Genomic DNA, 20,550 nt, shown 5'->3' on the forward strand with positions numbered 1-20,550 from the left:
CTAATATTTTTCTAAAAAGTAACTAACAAATTTAAAAAATTATAAACATTAAATTAATAGAATTAACTAACATAAATAAATAATAAAAATATTAAATTAAGATGAAAATATGCTTTGAAAACATAAAAAACATAAAAAAATTCAAATAATAACATATAAACATACCCAAAAATGAGCAATGACAAGAATTTAGAGGAGAATGATGGAAAATGATGTGGCATGCTTACCAATCCAATATGTTCACTCCAATGTCTAGATCGAATTCACCTCACCATAAAAAAGAATGGGAAAATGAGAAATATATAGGAAATATGTTCGCATAAACATGTCTTTTTTAATTTTTGTGCTAAGATAGTTAGTATGTTCATATGAACATACAATAATTTCAATTTGCAGATTTGTTAACATTTTTCAATTTCCTTCATGCAACAAAAAGTGAAACCCATTATTGTGAGTTCACCCTATGAGCTTGATCTACTAAAAATAATGCAAGGGTTGAAGCAAGCAAGAAGATCTGTTTAGGGCTCATAGAAGAGTTCTACCAAGTTCTCATTAGAATAAGTCATGTAGAAGCTGACAAGGAGAAATTTCTCTGTTAGCTTAATGGTTTGAGGCCAAACACTTAAAAAGAATTCAATTTGGTCCAAATTAATATTACTAAAGAGGCATACTAATTTTCCCTAATAGTTGGGGAAAAGATAAACAATAAGTTTGAAAATAAGAAAAGTAGAAGAGGCATTGGTGGAAGATCTAGTGGATGGTCTTATGGAGGTTGAAATGAAGATGAGAAGAAGGATGAGAATAGCACTAGTAGCCACAATTAGAGGGGTAACAATTCCAATCATTTCCATGACCAGAATAACTAATATCAGAGACGAAGAGGGAAAGGGTAAGGATTTGGTAGATGAGGTTTTTCTGGAACCTATTTTCATCATCGATAAGGGAATAGGACATTTGAGTGTCCTTAGGGCCAAGGAAGGACAAATAGGAGAATTAAAGGCTAGGCTAGATTTGTACAAGTTGACAAAGATGTCAAATCATCACATTCTAAACATGTTGAAAGAGGAGAAGTCCTAGTTAGCATAAGAGTTCCACTGAGTTAATCAAAGGAGGACCTTTTTCGAAAAAGGTGCAAGTGTGAAGATAAGTATTGTGATTTGATCATTGTGTTGGAATTCTTTAGAATAACTCAGAGGGGGGGGAATGAATCATTTATCTAAGATCGAGATGTATAAATAAAACTTTTGTCAACTTAGTGAACCCATAAAACATTTATCATCATGCATGCATCCGTAAGATTATGCAATAACTTAAAACTTGTAGGTTACTATCAAATCAATATGCAAAAATGTAAACATGAAACATAATAGATCCAACAACATATTTGGCACTATGATTTATGTCAAAACCTAATTTGGGAAAAACCACTAGTAACATGTTACTCTTTTTCACCCTTCTGAAGTGATGCCCTATAAAAGACAAACCTTGTTAAAGGTTACAATACACACTATTGAATGTGACCCTGTTAAAAAAATTCAATCAACCTATTACGAGTGAGCCTTGTTAGAGGACATTAGACTATTAACTTGTAATGTCACTCGGTTAAAGGATTTACAAATGATTGTTAGGTCAACCTTAATCCAAAGGATTTACCCTACACTAATACAATTATTAAAGAGTAATAGTTAGGCTTGTTTTGATAACAACTTACAACTCCATTTGTAGATTATTGATCTCTATTTTAGTCCTCCATTCCACTTGGCTTTCACACATTTTAACTCTGATAGCTTATTCACCCTTCAAGCATTCATACCCTCAAGCCTTCTTGCTTAAATTGCCAATGTAGATTCTTCACTTAGGTCATTGAAAGAAGCAATAACCTAGACTCTTTGTCTTCCTTAGGTTCTCACACATGACAACCCTTACTTCTGACCAACCATCCCCATAAATAAAGAATTAAGATATTTTCTCATTTAGTCTCTATCATCCAATTTAGGGTTAGGATATATTAGGTAGGATTTAATGAATCTACCCCTCATTCCATATCACTTATAGAAATTTCTCCTGTAATCCTCTTTGAATTTGCCTCAAAATATTTTACCCTAAATTTTATGCCACCAGCTCATCAATCTTATCTTCCACCTAGTTCATACAATCCAAGAAAACAAACTTGTTAGGTTAGATCCATTGAATTCAAAATCTTTCTAATAATGTTGGTACTCAGAATTAACTTTCTTCTGATGCTAGGAACATACTGTGTTGCTCAACATCCTTTAAAAAATCACTTGGCATGAATTAAAGTTTACTGGTGCTTGACATCAATTAAACTTTAGTTGACATCCACTATTTTTCTCGGCATACACTAAAATAAACTTTTACTCAACTCCAATTGATTTTCTACTTGACTTGCACTAACTTTGCTCAACACCTACTATACATTCGGTCAAGCCTTGCAGAAAAACTTTGTTTAACTTGTTCTTCTGAACTTGCTTGGTGTAACCAACCTTTGGAACCTTAAGTAGATTATCATTGCACTATGATATCACTATCTTAGTCGATTCTTGTACTCCTTTTTTATATTACAGATCAACCTTTCCTCTAGGTACTATCATTACATCTTGTGATCAAATCCTCTTCATTAATCAAATAGGTAATTGTAGTTAAACCATATAAGTAGTTGCCTTATCTATAAAGAGCAGGTTTGACATCAGTGACAAAACAATGATTGAAAAATATTTATCATACTTGTATCAATCCATTTTCAACAATCTTCTTCTTTGAGATTAATAGAAAACCAAATTGATCAACGAAATTGACTAGGTTAAAATATTAAGAACAACAAAATACCAAAAAGAAAATAATTCCTTGTATTGAAATCTCTCCCTCTATGAAAAACTTTCATCTTCTAAATTGGTTACAAAATTCTTTTGTGTCATCATTATAACTCCCTCTGAATTACTTTTTATATCTCCCTTCTACAATATCTCCCTCTTACTAGGTAGATGATATTAGCAAATACATTATCTTTCTTAGCAGTCAATATTTTCTCCCTCATATTTTGTATTATGATTTCTCCCATTTTGTATATATTTCTCCAAATTCATGATCAGTTTAATCTCTTATTTATCCCTCTTTCACAATAATTCCAAAGACTTATCATCTTAATATGCAGATATGAATTTCTTTAGTTTCTCCTTGCTTGTGATTGATTTGTAATTTCAGCACTTTGATTACTTTAGGCAGCTTCTAAAGTAAGATCCATCACATCAATTTGTAACATATGAAAATTAGCTTGTTTGCTGTAGGGCACTCCTTTTGTTACTTAGATAGTTTTTGATAGGGGTATCAACCCTAGTTTACCTCTTAGATACTCATGCACATCCTTAGGTAACGCTTTTGTGAAGATATCAACAATTTTCTCTTTTGTGTTAACATATTCCATCTCCACCTCTTTATCTTGAACTAATTCTCTCAAGTAATAATACTTGATTGCAACGTGCTTAGTCTTTGTGTGCATCACAAGATTCTTTGATATATTTATAGCACTTTTATTATCATAATAAAGTATCACTAGTTTAGTGATCTCTTTCTTCATACCTTTGAGTATTTTTTTGATCCATACAATGTTTGTATAATTTATAGTAGCAACAACATATTCAGCTTCAACAGTAGATTGTGAAGTACAATTTTTTTCTTGGTACTCCATGTAACTAGCCTCTTAAGAAAAATGCTCCTCCACTAGTGCTCTTTCTCTCATCAATGTTTCTAGCCCAATCAACATTAGTATAGGCTCTTAATTCAAATTTCTCATTTTACTTATAGTATAGACCATATTGCTCCATTGCTTTCAAATATCTTATTATTCTCTTTACAACCATCAAATGATTCTCCCTAGGATTAGCAAAGAATCTTGTAACTATCCCTATATATAATGCAATATTAGGTCTGCTATGTACTACATATTATAATTTGCCAATCATAGACCTGTATAATGTTTGATTCACCTTAGCTCAATTATCATTCTTTGACAATTTATGTCCTATCACCATAGGTGTACTCACTAGTTTGGAATCCTCCAATCCAAAAATTTTTAGTATCTCATTGACATAGTTTGATGGAGTGATGTATATAACATATTTCATCTGATGTAATTATAGACCAACAAAGAACTTGATCTCTCCGAACATAGACATCTCAAATTCTTTCTTCATTTCATTTGCAAAAGCCTTACATAAAGCATCTTGACCTCCAAATATGATACCATCAAAAAAAAATTTAGATAACAAAATACCTTTTCCTTTCTCTGTCTTCATGTGCAGATTGTTGTTATCATCAGTCTTTTCAAATCTAATCTTCACAAGATAATTATGATGTCTCTCATACCATGCTCTTGGTGCTTGTTTCAAACCATATAGACGTTTGCATAGTCTACATACCATGTTCTTATTTTTAATATCAAAAAATCCTTCTGGTTGTTCTATGTAAACTTCTTCCTCTAAAATTCAATTTAGAAATGTAGATTTAACATCCATTTGATAAACTTTGAAACCTTTTTATGCAGACTAAGAAAGAAGAGTTCTTCCTCCTTCTAGTCTAGCAACAGGAGAAAATGTTTCTCCACAATCTATACCTTCTTCTTGTGCATATCTTTTGTAGATTAATCTTTCCTTGTTCCTTGTGACATGACCATATAAATCTAACTTATTTCTGTATACCCACTTGGTGCTAATCATATTTTTATCTTTTGGTCTAGGAATTAGAGTCCACCTTTTGTTTTTCTCAATTTGTTAAATCTCTCCTTCCATGGATTTACTCTAGTCCACATCTTCTAAGGCATCTTTTACTATTTTGGGTTCTTTCATGCTTAGCAAGTATGAATCATTTCTCAATTTGTTCCTTGTCATTGATTTACCATCTTTATCTCTAATGATTTGTGCAGTAGGATGATGTCTCTTAACATATTTGGAAAATCTTGGTTCAACTCTATTTTATTCATTTGTTCTATCTTCTTCACAGTCATCATGTACATCTCTACCATGTAGTTCAACATCTTTCTCATGTACACTAATCTCAAAATCAAAATTTGCCACTACTTCATTTTGTAACTCGACATCTAAATATAGCTCAGTTCCTAAATGCAACTTGGCATTCATAGTATGTGACTCAACAGTCACTGAAACATTCTATTGTTTTGTCACTTGATTTGCAACATCTTATTCAGTAGGCATACCTTCATAAAAGTATACAAATGATTTGTATTCTTCTAGTTCTTTCATAGATTTAGCCTCATATACTTCTGTATATTCATCAAATTTCACATTTTCACTTTCCACAACTTTGTTAGTGTTAGTATTTAAACACTTATAAGATTTACATCCTGTGGAATAACCTAAGAATATACCTTCCTCACTTTTTGCATCTAGCTTCCAAATACTTTAAAATGTTTTACATTGGGTGAGTATCCATACCATAGTTCAAAAGGTGTTGAACGAGTACCTTTCTTGACTTGTACACAATTTAGAGTATAGAAAATAGTACTTCCAACTTCTATCTAGTATTTCAAAGCAATACTTTTCTCCATCATGGGTGTCCTAGTACAGTCCATTACAATCCTATCCCTCCTTTCAAAAATTCCATTTTGTGGAGGGGTTCTAGGAGCAAATGTCTATCTTTTGATACGTCTGTCATTATAAAACATTTCAAACTCATTTGATATAAATTCTCCTCCTCTATCAAATCTCAAACATTTCAAACATTTACCTATTTCCTTCTCAACTCTTGCTAAGTACCACTTAAACATTTGGAAAACATTATATTTTTGTTTTAGAAACATAACCATCATCATTCTAGAATAATCATCAAAAAATAGCATAATGTACTTATCTCCTTCCTCACTTTGCAATTTAAATCATCCACACAAGTTAGTATGAACAATCTCTAGTATTCCTTTAGAGGTATGAGTTTTACTCTTAAAACTTGACTTTGTCATTTTACCTAACTAACATTGTTTGCACATTATATTACCAGGCTTCTTCAACTTAGGAAAACCTCTAACTTTTCTGATGTTACTGACACTAACCAAGTTATCAAATTTTAGAACTAGACAAGTAGCATCCTCTATATCAAGGTAGAATAAATTGCTCTTAATCCGGTTGCCCTTTCCAATTAGTTTTCTATTAGTATTATATATCTTAGCAATCTTCTTTTCAAACTCAACCTTACATCTTGAATTATTCAATTGTGACACACTCAAAAAATTATTGGTAAGTCCTTCAACATAGTAAGCATTTTCACACAAAATATTTTCTTTGAGTTTGATAGAACCTTTTCCTTTTATCAAACATGGTGCATCATTACATAATCTTACATGATTTCCATCATAACAATTTAAGGTAATGAACTTACTTTTATCTCCACTCATGTGATGTGAACACCCACTATTAATGATCCATCTATCATTATTGTTCACACAAGACACAAGTATAGTTACCTCATCTTGATCAGATTCATCTTTCATTGCAACATACACCACTTCATCATCATATTCATTAGATTTGTCTCTTGTTTTCTCTTCAGAAATGTATCAAGACTTCTTGCCTTTGTCTTTGTAATCCTTGTTGTCTTCATCTTTTCTACTTTTGTACTTGTCACCACCTCTATAGTTCTTCTTCTTTGTGTTGGAAATAATCAAGATTAGCTAGGTTACTAAGAGGGGAGGGGTGAATTAGTAACTTCAAAAAATTTAAATCAATTCAGCACTTAACAATATAAATCATTCACCATTCATTAATCTAATCTACTGCATGCATGAGAAAAGATAAACATTCATAACATAGTTTTTTGGTGACCTAAAAACCTTCCAAATAGAATGTAAAATTGGGTTGGGGATGATACCCACAAAACTTCACTATAAAGTTGGCCTGTTAGGTCTTACATTGACCACTTCTAATGATCTGCCCTATTAAGTGCAATTTGGATTGCTAGATCCACCTTCTTAGAGGTTTTACAAACATACAATGAAGTATGCACTCTATTAGGAGATTTATACAAAGACTGTTAAGTCTACCTTGTTAAAGGATTTGAAAAACTAATTCACCTGTTAGGATGAAATAGTAGATTTGACTTACAACTTGAATGCTAATTAGATCCTTGAAGTACAGATCACCTCTTGTGATTGATATATATTTACTACTCCTTGTAGACCTTGTTGAATATTTTTCTCTGCTACTAATTTGCATTCACTCTTCTCAAAGCATTACATATCCATTCCTTGATACGCTCATGCATATATTGCAAATGATACAATACATTACATATATATTATTCCAATATTTACAATTACAAGGGTGGCTAAAACACAAGTAAATAAAATATTACTGAGTTAGCCAAATAGTAGAAACTTGGGTTCTGTAAGTTGACTTGGTGAACTTTTGATACTCGGTGTCCACTACATTACTTGGCATCATCATGCACTTGGTAGAAGTAGAGACTCAGTCCATACTAATCACACAATGTAGCTTCAAACTCGGTAACCATTGGAGACTTGGTAAATATAGTGTTACTCGATAGATACTGAATCCTTCATTTACCTTGTTTTCACTCAGTAAACACTACACATCCATCACTCGGTAAACACTGGCTTTTGTCACACAAATTGATGACTCAGTAGACACTATGAAGCTCAGTGACCACTATCTACTTGGTAAACACTATAGGCTCGGTAAACACTGCTAGACTCTACACTCACTCGGTAGCTTTAGGAATGCTTGATGTGAACTGCTTAACTAATGAACTTACTTGGAAGCCATTGAATTCTTGGTATGAACTGTAGACTAAGTGATGATCTTGGTAACCATATAGAATTGAATAAGTGTTGTCACCAATGACAAATACAACATAATGTCAACACTTTGTATATCTAGCAGCAATATGACCAACCTCAATGCAATTGAAACAAATGATAAGTAGTTTACCTTTAAAATAGTCTTTACCTTTGTGAAATCTTCTTATTAGTAGTGGTTCAAGTTGTTCTACATCCTCCTCATCTTTATCACTACCACTTGACACATACTTTGTCTTTGTCTTCTTCTTCTTCTCATCAGATTCCTTCAATGGTAGGTTAGCTTTGAAAGTAGATTCAATATTTTTAGGTCTATCATTATCAAAGTTAGATAGCTCAAAAGCAATGAGCTTGCCTACCTACTAGACCTTCAAGAGATAGAGTATTCCCAAGTATACATCTTAGTTCTAGCATTGAGGAAACTCTAAAGGAATATATAGGTAGTTGTGTTCTTAAAACTTTTCTTAGTATAGTATCATCATCTATTGTACCAGGAGCTCCTCTTATTGCATTAACAAAATATTTTATCCTTGAACAATATTGAGCAATATTATCATCTTCTTGCATTCTCATATCATCAAACTTACCTCTCAGACTTTCAGCTTTGGCTCTTAGAACATTAGTGTCTCCTCCATAGATGGTGGTTAAAGCATCCCACATTTTCTTTGCACTTTCAAGACTTTTGATATCATCAAATTAAAAATAGCTTATAGCAGAGGAAATCTCCAACATTGCATGGTTGTGTTCTTTCTTCTTTTTCATATCCTCGATAGTTAGGGCTCTAGCAGGATCAACATGCTTAGTAGTAATGGCAGATTGTGCATGATCTCCAAGTCCTCCAAGGTATAGCTTCATCAAACTTTACCATACAAGAAAGTTATCTTTGTTGAACTTGAGCACATCTCTTTCCGACATCTTGATCTTTGTGCTTCTAGTACCTTCAAACTAGTCCTCTTAAGCAGATGGCTTTGATAACAATTGTTGGAATTCTCTAGAATTATTGAGAGGGGTAGAGTGAATGGTCCAGATGTATAAATAAAACTTTTCTCAGCTTAGTGAACCCATAAAACATTTATCATCATGCATGCATCCATAAGATTATGCAATAACTTAAAACTTGTAGGTTACTATAAAATCAATTTTTAGAAATGTAAACATGAATTATAATAGATTTAGCAACACATTTGACATAATGATTTACGTGGAAAACCAATTTGAGAAAAACCACCAATAACATGCTAGTCTTTTTCACTCTTCAAAAGTGATGCCTTGTGAAAGGCCAACCCTATTAAAGGTTACAATACACACTATTAAATGTGACCCTATTAAAGGATTTCAATCACCCTATTAGGAGTGATCCTTGTTATAGGATTTTAGACCATTCACTTGGAACATCACCTGGTTAAAGGATTTACAAATGACTGTTAGGTGAACCTTAATTTGAAGGATTTACCCTAGACTAATACAATTATTAGAGAGTAATAGTAAGGTTTGATATGATAACAACTTAGAACTCCATTTGTAGATTATAGATCTCTATTTTAATCCTCCATTCTACTTGGCTTTCACACATTTCATCTCTAATAGCTTGTTCACCCTTCAAGAATTCATACCCTTAAGCCTTCTTGCTTAACTTTCCAATGTAGATTCATCACTTAGGTCATTGAAAGAAGCAATACCCTAGACTCCTTGTCTTCCTTAGGTTCTTGCACATGAAAACCCTTGCTTTTGACCAATCATCCCCATAAATAGAGAATTAAGATTTTTTTTCATTCATTCTCCATCATTGAATTTAGGGTTAGGATAGATTAGGTAGGATTCAATGAATCTACCCCTCATTCCATATCACTTCTCCTTCATTTCTCTTTGAATTTTCCTCAAAATAGTTTAACTTGAATTCTATGCCACCAGCTCATCAATCTTATCTTCCACCTAGTTCACACAATCTAAGAAGACAAACTTGTCAGCTTAGATCCATCAAATTCATGGTATTTCTAATAATGCTAGCACTCTACATTAACTTTCTTCTAATGCTCAGCACATACTATGTTGCTCGACATCCTCTAAAAATCCACTCAACATGAACTAAAATTTACTCAACATCCACTATTTTTCTCAACATACATTAAATGAACTTTTAATCAGCTCCAACTAATTTATTTCTCAACTTGCATTAACTTTTCTTAACACCTACTATCTATTTGGTTAAGCTTGGTAGACAAACTTTGTTTAACTTGTTCTTCTAAACTCACTTAGTGTACCCAACTTTTGCAACCTTAAGTAGATTATCAATTCACTATGATATTAATGTCTTAGTTGATTCTTGTACTCCTTTTTTATATCATAATTCAACCTTTCCTGTAGGTGCTATTGTTACATCTTTTGATCAAATCCTCTTCATCAATCAAATAGGTAATAGTACTTAAATCATATAAGTATTTTCCTTACCAGAAAATAGAGGGTTTGACATCAATGACAAAATAATGATTGAAACACATTTATTATACTTATATCAATCTATTTTCAACACATTGATGGTGTAAGCACTAGCAATCTATTATAAAAAAATGATGGTCATGAAGTTAAAACTCAAGAGAAAGAAACATTTGTTTCTATACCATATTGCCTAAGTGTAGGATGCCCACAAGGTCATGGTTAATGAACAATGCCTAACGAAGTTCAAGATTGCAAGCTACTAGGATGAGGTACTTTGTGATGTCATTTTTAGCATGAATGTTAATGGTATTCCTTTTGGGGAGTATCCTAAGCATTGTAGAGTATTGACATGTTGCATTCATTACTATGTTTTTCATTGTTGTGAACACAATAGTAAATTTGTAAAGACTAACAAAGTAGAAGACATAGATCTAACTTGTACAGACAATTCTTTGATTGTCTAATGATGTACATTCAAGAATATATTGTACACTATATCTTGATGATATGGTTATATGTACAAAAAGTAAGTTGAAGAAGTATGTAAGTTGTACCTAATTTACAAAGAGCGATATAGAGACAAAGTACCTAAGAAGTGGTTTGTGATGCTTTTATTATATCTTCTAACCAAGATATAATTTGGTAATGCACGATTAGCAAGTGATAGTAGATAGTTGAATGGTGATACTAGAAGATGTGCAAACCCTAGTGTTGCATGTGTGAGAAGTTATATAGACTAGGAGTCGACAGTGCTATTATAATTCTAAACTAATTAGTTATGTTACTATAATTAATTGAAAAAGCCTCAAGGCTGAATCAAGGAATTATTTTTAAGATACAGTATAAAGGAATGATGTTTTCCATTTTTATAATATGTATTGAATGTATTGATCAAGTGTGAAGTTTGAAAAGGTGAAGAGTATTTGGTAAATGCGACTAAGTGATCCAAGGGATTATTGGATGTGAAAGTTGTGATCTGGTTACAAGATCAGAAGGAGAAAAAGTTTGGTTGATAGGATAGGGAAAGAGGAAAGAGTAGTACTATTCATTTCTATTATTCTACAAGGAATAATATAGAGATTATTTGGATAGTGGGTCCAACTATCTTCCACAATTCCTAATAGGGTTGGAATCTCCTAACAGGGATTCAAAGTCTCCTAACAAGGATTGATTTGTATTAAATGTTGTTATAGACTCTTAATAGGGTCCATCCTCTAACACAAAAATATTTATATTAGTACATTATCTTGTGGGTACCATCCCCACTTGGGTTTTCCCTCTAATCAAGGCTTTCCCTAGTTAACATATCTAGTGCTATTGTGCATGAGTATCTTGTTATGGTTTTTGATTATATTGCTCATATGGTTAAAGTTTATTAAGGTTGATAATTGTGATATAAGTTGGATAAATGATTCACCCTCCCCCCCCTCTCAGTTATATTGGTGGACTATATATTCTTGTAGTCATCCCTATGGACATATGTCATATGCTATTGGGTAAACCATGATAGTTTGACAAGCTTGTTGTACATGATGGTCATGTGAGTACCTATACTCTAACAAAGGATAGAGTGAAACGTAGGCTAAAGCCCATTGAAGGATAAAGAAGAAAATGTATGTAGTATTGCCAGAGTATGTTTTGTTGATGAAAAGAAATTCCTAGAGGGTATGAGGCATGAGAATATGTGTTTTTTCTGTAACTTTAAAATATGGCAAAGAAGAAGTTGAAGAGGCACCTACAAAATTTGAAAATTTGTCAAAAGAGTTTCTAGATATTTTATTAGATAATGTACCTAGTTATTACCATTGGTCGGGAAGATAGTCAACACATAGACTTGATTCTAAGAGTTATTTTTCCAAACATGGTGTTACACAAAATTCCACCGATAGAAAGTGAAGAGTTTAATAGACAAGTACACAAGTTGTTATACAATGGGTTAATTCTAGAGAGTCTAAGTTCATGTCTACTGTACCAATAGTTTCTCGACCCAACTGATAATGTTGTTAGTGTATCTGAAAGAGTTGTATCATTTGTTATGTTTTCATTGATATAAAACCCTTAGTTACTTAGGAATTGTTCTAATTCAGTAGCGTTAGTAAATAGATTTGTCCTTCAAAAAGAATTACAAGGAATGACTCAAAAAGACTAAATTGAAGGAAAAATAGATACTAATAGTTGGATGAGTTATAATGGATTGATAAATCTCCTCTAAATTGAGAGGTACAACTCCCTCTTAAAAGATTTAAAATGAATTATTTAATTGGTTATGTCTTTTACCTAATACACAAAGGTTTTGTAACATTATCTCATCACTATGGGATGAATGTGACTATGAAGATTAGAACTAGAAGATGAAAGAAAAACTAGAAAATAATCATAGGACTATCCAAGAAGTCTTTTCCATCACAAAAGAAGTTAAAGGGATAGCATGATCTATTCTTCACATTGAAAATTTATTAGTCAACTAACTTATAAATATAAACATACTTGACATAATATCAGATGATTGTATTTCAGAATGAGAAAGAAACAATCACATGATCAGTTTCAATCAAAAAGTAAATGTTTGGACCTCAAGATCTAGCACCCAAATATTTCCTTTTATTTCAATAAAACATGACAAAACAACTATACAATTATCATGCCTCGCTCATACAATCAAGTTTGTAGAAAACAAATGTAAACAACCCTCTACATTCCCATATTATATTCTGAAAAAATTCTTTTCCTGGTAGCCTCTAGACATTCACCCCCAAGAGGAGAACCTTTTTCTTGAGAGAATATTTTTTCAATAAATAATTCTCCATGATCTCCTTTTAGTTCCTAACATAACTAATTCTTGAAAGAAACTATCTCTTATTTAATAATATTATTTGGTCTTTAATTTATTTTTGTAATCACTTTCCTTCTCAAATTAATTTGTGATAGGTGGATGTACATGATATTTGATTCATTGTCACTTCTTTAATATTAAATATATTTTCATCATTTACCTTCAAACATGTCATCTCAATAAATAATAATAGCAAGATCAATTCTAAAGTGACATATATTCTCTCTTAGATAGGTGTCACTTGTTATTGTAAGAGTCAAGTTACTAGAGTTGTGGTTATGTAGCTTCCTTGGAGGCATTTCCTTGAACACTTCTCTATCTTCTATGTTGCCAAGTGTAGCATGAAATTTGAAAATTTCTTGTTTCCCATTTGTTCTCCATTGTATCCCAATGAATCAACTCTAAAATTTTGACATTTGTCTCTCAATTTGAAGAAAACCTAATACTGTGAAGAAATCACTGCTACAACTTTACAAACAATAGTAGTTTCCTCTTTGCATCTACACATATTCAAATAGCTTATCTCTACCTCCCAATCATTAGCATATTTTGGGAAAATTGAAATAATCAAGCTTCATCATATGGGAAAAGTTCATGCTTTTTGATGTCAAAAGATCTAATGATATTTACCATTTCTTCAAATATCTTGTCAAATAGTTTGTGCTCCTCCTCCATGTGGGATTGAGACTTAGATACTTGATGTAATATAGCCACCTAATGATGATATTTGGTGCATTTTTACTTAGTATTTGGTCAAATATTTTGTGTGCATTATCTATGATCCTCTCGATTTGCTAATCACTTCTTCAAATATCATATGACTTTCATAGTGATTTGAAACCATGACATTGCAAACTATTACCCAAGCACATGATCATCATTTATCATTATTAATAGGCAACATCCTTGGATGTCTTTGGTGTCAAAAGTTTCCAATGGTAGTGGAGTCAATATCATCAATGCTTTCCTATGATGTATGAAGTCATGCCTTCATTTTTGGCATATGACGTTGTGCCTCAATCCTAGCTTACCAATCCCACTTTCTTTGGAACATCACCTTTGATTTACTCATGACTTATCTATGATATCATGAGTTTTCATGATCTAATTTCAAACACATATATTTACACATTGAAATTGTATCAAACATACATCATTTTCCCATTTACATCACCAATTTGTGTGTAAATAATGAAATTATGGCTTTGTTGTAAGTCAGGATTAAGAAAGATCTTCTATATAAAAGGGAACCCATGACCTTCATTGAAGGAATCAAGAACACTTTCCAAAAATTCACTTGGATGGAGTGCACACATGAATATGTTAACCCTTTTCTACTTTCCCCTAGCCTATTTTCATCTCAGAGCATTATTGCTTTCCATGTAGTTGACTCTACCATTTCTCATATATAGGCTCACACATGTGAATAATTTTTCTTGAGGAGACTACATTGGGAATAAGAATCTTGATGGGCTCTTTGGATATTGGAACATAAAGAATTTCATTCCTTGGATGGTGAGCAAGTAGTCTCTAAACATATCATAGGCTCACAAGATGAATGAGTGTCTAGAATAGAAGTCACATATTGGAGTCTAAATGTTTGGTATTGTACTTTGCTTCTAATGTAGGAGCATCCTAGGCTTGTTTTTAATCCTACATGTTGGAGGGATTTTGGTTTGTATTTGTGTAATGCAGTGCAAGTCAGGAGAATCCCTAAAGGAGATCTCCTAACCTCCAACAAATGACCACAGAGTGGAAACACAACAATAATGCAACATAAATGCAATATTTGATATCAAATTATAACACTTTATTCATAAAATAATTTATTACATGCAATATGCCCGACTATAAGGCCTTCTATGTTAGGGCCAAAAATAAATAAATAATTACAATATTAGTTCTACAAGAGCCCACAAGATCCAGCTTACAATCATAATACTAGCTAGTCTAGATCCACAATTGGATAAGAACACCAAGAACAATCTACACTTGTACACTTAGGTCCACCAAGAAATCCTTTTGTTCTCAAGCCATAGCTACTAGCTCTTCAAAATTCTCATCCTCTTCTCCAAGCTATGATGATCTTAGTGATGTTGTGGAGGAAAGGATCTCTTAGAGGATTAGAGTAGAATTCTGATATGAGATTGTGTTGATGAAGAGTGACATGATTGCCAAAATTGTGAGTTCTTTATGTGGTTTCCCTAGGCATGTGGGTATTAGAGGTAGTTATGAGGAAGTTGGTGAAGATGTTTAAGTTGTTGGATCTAGTCATGAGGACAAAATTGATTGTGTGGAGAGACCTATTAGAACTAGGGCTTGTCATTTTTCTAGACCTATATCTCAGCTAAAATTGAAGCATAAGATGGAGGTTTCTAATTTCTTAAGTACTTTGACTCCTAAAGACCTAACTGATTGGATTGGTGAATTGGAAGACTAATTTGAGCTTGAGGATATTGAAGATCCACTAAAAGTGAGGTTGGCACAAGCTATGTTGAAAGGGCATGTTGCACTTTGGTGGAAATAATTACAAAGAGATAGAGAAGAAGAAGGTGAAATGAAGATCTCTAGATGGAGATTGATGGTGACTAAAATGAAGGATAAGTTTATTCCTACTAATTATCAACTTGAATTGTTTAAGAGGTTGTGGAATCTAAAACAAAAATATATGTCTATGAAAGATTATACTAAGGAATTCTACAAGTTGACTATTTAGTCTGCTCAGAGATAATTGTCAAAGGAAAAGGTAGCTCGGTACATTAATGGTTTAAGATTAAATATTCAAGATGAGGTTGGTATGCTAAATATTTCTTTAATTGAGGATGCTTATTAGTAGTCTTTGAAGGTAGAAGATAACTTTAAGAGGAAAATTCAATGAAATACTAGAGAAAAAGAGAAGCAGGATAGCTTGACATAAGCTAAATTGAGTGTAGAAGGTGAACCCAAACCTATTGATCAGAAAATGAGGACATGTGGTTGTGGGTTTAGAGGTAATTTTTTCAAATGTGGTCAAGAAGGGAATAGATATTTTGAATGTCTGCATAGTAGGACTATTAGTATGAGTGCTGATGCTATGGAGGAACATTGTAGAATAGTGTTATGACTATGTTTGTCATTGATGACAACATAGTAACAAGTTTGTAAAAGACTAACAAAGCAACTGACTAAGATTTTTGTATTAAGGACATCACATTTCATATGTTCCTATGTGCAGTTACTAGCATATACTACAATATGTATCTGACATGTAGACAAGTGCATAGAACCTAAATCGACAACGTACATAAGATATTGATGATTTATAGAGAGCCACAGGGAAATAGAGCGTTGGGAAAATAGTTTCTATTATATGATTGATATATCACATTGCATTTGGAATTAAGCATTGCACAGTTAACTGGAGGAAATATACTAACCACTCATGATGTCAGCAAGTGCACAAGTATGGAAGTCACATGTGTGAAAGTTAGTGTATAACTATATGTCAAAAACATTAATTAAATGTGCATTTCATTTAATTAACTTATAATAAAGTATGGAGTGACTCAAAGAATTAATGTTGAGTGTGGTATAAAGGAAATATTTTTTTTGAGTTTTAGAAATAATTATTGAAATCAATAAGTAGAGAAGACTTGTGAATTGCGAAATAGTGGAGCAAAGTAATCTACTAATGGATGACCTCAAGGGTTACTATTGATGGGTTTAGAGTTCTAGCTCAGATTGCATGATTTGAAGGTGAAAAAGTCTTTCATACTAGATAGAGGAAGAAGTGAAATATTATCTCACATCTATTATTTTGAAAGGAATAGTATCAAGATCAATTGGACAGTGGGTTCAGTTGTCTTCTACAAATTTTAGTAGGGTTGGAATCTCCTAATAGGGATTCAAAGTCCCCTAACAGAGACTCTTGTACTAAGTGTTGTAACAAACTACTAATAGGGTCTATCCTCTAACAAGGAATATTTAGATTATTACATTATTTTGTGGGCATCATTCCCACTGGGGTTTTCCCTCTGATCAAGAATTTCCCTAGTCAACATATCTAGTCTAATTGTGTATCCACATTTCTTTATGATTCTTGTTTACTTTGATTGACCAAATAAGAGTTGTTTAAGATTAATATATAACTAATGCATCCTTCCATCCCCTCAATTATATTGGTTTTCTACTATTTCTAACAATTGGTATCAAAGCTTTAGGTTGTTGAAGGGAAGTTTTAAAAGTTTGGGAGATCCATGCCGAATCTATTTAGGAAGGAAAGTCCTAGATTCGATGGCACAAACTATGACAGCTGGAAGGATAAAATGAAGACTCATCTTTTGTGCATGGGTCCAAGATATTGGTTTGTAACCAAGACATCTAAAAAAAAATTAGAAGAAGAAAATCTTGAAACTTGTACCAAAGAACATAGAGAAGTTTTTATGTGCAACATAAGGGCAAGATAAGCAATATTGTCAGTGTTACTTGAAAGTGAGTATAGTCAAGTAAAACTACTCAAAACATCTCATGAAATTTGGAAAAATTTAGAGGCTAATCATGAGGGTGATACACATGCAAAAAGGGTTAGATTGCAAAATTTTTATTGTGTATTCCAAGATGCTAGAATGATGGAAGATGAATCTTTAATAAGCTATGTTGGGAGAATATTTGAGATTATTGTAGGAATCACATCTCCTGATGGAAAGAAGTTTGATGATGAAGTGATATGGAATATTTTGAAAAGTCTAACACCACCTTTCAAGATAGTAACACAAATGATTTAGTTGATGATACCCTGTACTACTAATTTGACACAAGAGGCATTGCTTGGTAGATTAGAAGTTGTAGAATTTTATCTGAAACAGTCTGGAGAATTGGCAAAAGTTAGACAACATTTGGTGCACTAAATATCAAACTTGTTTTAGCAAGGAACACAAAAATACAAGGATACATTGCTAGTAGTAACAAGCCCATTGAAGAAAATATCCAAGAGGGAGTAGCTCTTCTTGTGGAAAGAGAAAAGGATGGTAAGAATATCTTCAAATGTTGGACATGTAATGAATATGGTCATCATGCATCTAAGTGTCCTAAAAGATTAAAAAAAGGATAAAGGAAGGTTCAATTTTAGAAGACCTAGAAATTGTTTATATGCTAATGGAGAAGAAGAAGAGGAATTTGATCAAAACATGAGTAAAGATGAATTAGGGTTTGTAGCTATAAAGGAGGATGATCTTGACAGGGAAATTAGAGAAGAAAGTACATTGATCTCACAAGTTGAAAAGAAATATTGGATCATCGATAGTGGTTCACATCATATGACTAGTGATATGAGAAAGTTTATCAAATTTAGAAGCTATGATGGATGAATTATTAGAGAAGGGAACAATGTAGCCTGTCATATTATAGGAATTCAATCTATCACACTAGATGGTAAAAGATACACTAATGATGTTTACTTTTTTGATGGATTGAAGCATAACTCATTGAGTGTTGGACAATTTATGGAAAAAGGTTACCAATTGTAGTTTAGTAATAACACATGCATTATCAAAAACAAGGAAGGAAAACTACTAAGTACTGGCACAAGAACCAAAGGTAATGTATCTCAGTTAAACTTCACTGAAATAACATGTTCGGTAGCTAAGATTGACAACATTTGGTTATGGCATAGAAGATTTTCTCACATTAACTTTGATAACATTGTGAAGGCCAATAATACACTTGCTATAAGAGATTTACCTAAGATCACTAAGCCCACTAACACTATTGTTAAGGAATGTATTTTGGCGAAGTAGAAGAGAGTCTCATTTCCTAGCAAGCAGTTTTGTACACTACAAAAGTTGGAATTGATTCATACAAATTTGAGTGGTCTTACAACAACAAGAGGATACTATGGAGAAATGTATTTTATGATTTTTGTTGATGATTTCACTAGAATGATGTGGGTAGCTTTTCTTAAAGAAAAATCAAAAGAATTTGAGAAATTCAAGATATTCAAGAATAAAGTTGAGAATGAATCTGGAGTTAAAATCAAGAGCTTAAGATTTGATAGAGGACAAGAATTTACCTTTAGAGAATCCAATATCTATTATGGAGAGAATGGTATTAGGAGACAACTATCTTCACCCCATACACCTGAGCAGAGTGGGATTGCTGAAAGAAGAAACAAATCAATTGCTAAAGTAGCAAGTTCTATTTTATTTGAGAATGATGTACCGAAGACTTTTTGGAGAGAAGCAGTCAATATAGTAGTAGACACATTGAACAGAGTGCAAATTAGGATAGGTATGGACAAAACACCTTATGAGTTATGGTTTGGTCACCTACCATCAGTCAAGTACTTCAAGATGTTTGGAAGCAACTGTTACATCAAAAGAGATGATGATATTGGTAAGTTTGATCCAAGGAGTGATGAAGGTATGTTTCTTGGCTATTCATTAAAAGATAAAGCTAACAAATGTTTCAACTATAGAAGAAAAACTATAGTAGCATACACAAATGTTAAAATTGATGAAAAGTTTGGCACCAAGGAAAAGATAATGGATTATAACTCTGATGGAGATGATTACTCTAGAATGACTAACAAAAGTAATGAATTTTTTCTCCAAACTAACAATGACTTGCAGAATAATGTGCAAATTGAAGATGTAAGAGAAGAATAGAGTTCAGTGCCTAATATAAGAGTTGAGGAAAAAAATCTTGCCCCAAATAGGAACATGATAAGACATCATCCTATTGATCAAATAATAGGAAGTAAAGAAAAGGGAGTAATGACAAGGAGTAGAATTAATGAAGAACTATGTCTGATATCTCAAGTAGAACCAAGAAGTGCAGATGAAGCAATCAAAGATGATCATTGGGTAAGAGAAACTGAGGAAGAACTCCAAAAGATAATAAAAAATGATGCATGGGAATTAGTTCCTAGACCTAAGGACGAAAATGTGATTGGCACAAAATGGGTATTCAAAAATAAAATAAATGAACAAGTAATAAGGAATAAAGTAAGACTTATATGCAAAGGAAACTCTTAGCAAGAAGGAATTGATTATGATGAAAGATATGCACCTATGGTAAGGATGGAAGCAGTCAAAATGTTCCTGGCATATGCAGTAAACAAGAATTTTAAGGTATATCAGATGGATGTTGAGTCAACATTCTTAAATGGAGAACTTGAAGAAGTTTACATTGAACAACTAGATGGTTTTCCTTTAACAAAGGATAAGGATATGATTTGTAGACTAAAGAAAGCATGGTATGGATTAAAGCAACCACTAAGAACCTGGTATGCAAGGTTGGACAAATATTTAGCAACGCTTGGATTTGCTAAAGGAACAACAGATAGTAACTTGTACTTGAAAAAAATAGAAGACGGTTTGCTAATAATCATTGTATTTGTCGATGACATCATTTTTGGTCAAAATGATGAAGCCAGTAAAGAATTCTTAGAAGACATGAAGAATGA

Source organism: Cupressus sempervirens, chromosome 7 (assembly GCF_028749045.1).
Source record: "Cupressus sempervirens isolate cs-2001-9-10 chromosome 7, ASM2874904v1, whole genome shotgun sequence".
Classification (NCBI taxonomy): domain Eukaryota; kingdom Viridiplantae; phylum Streptophyta; class Pinopsida; order Cupressales; family Cupressaceae; genus Cupressus; species Cupressus sempervirens.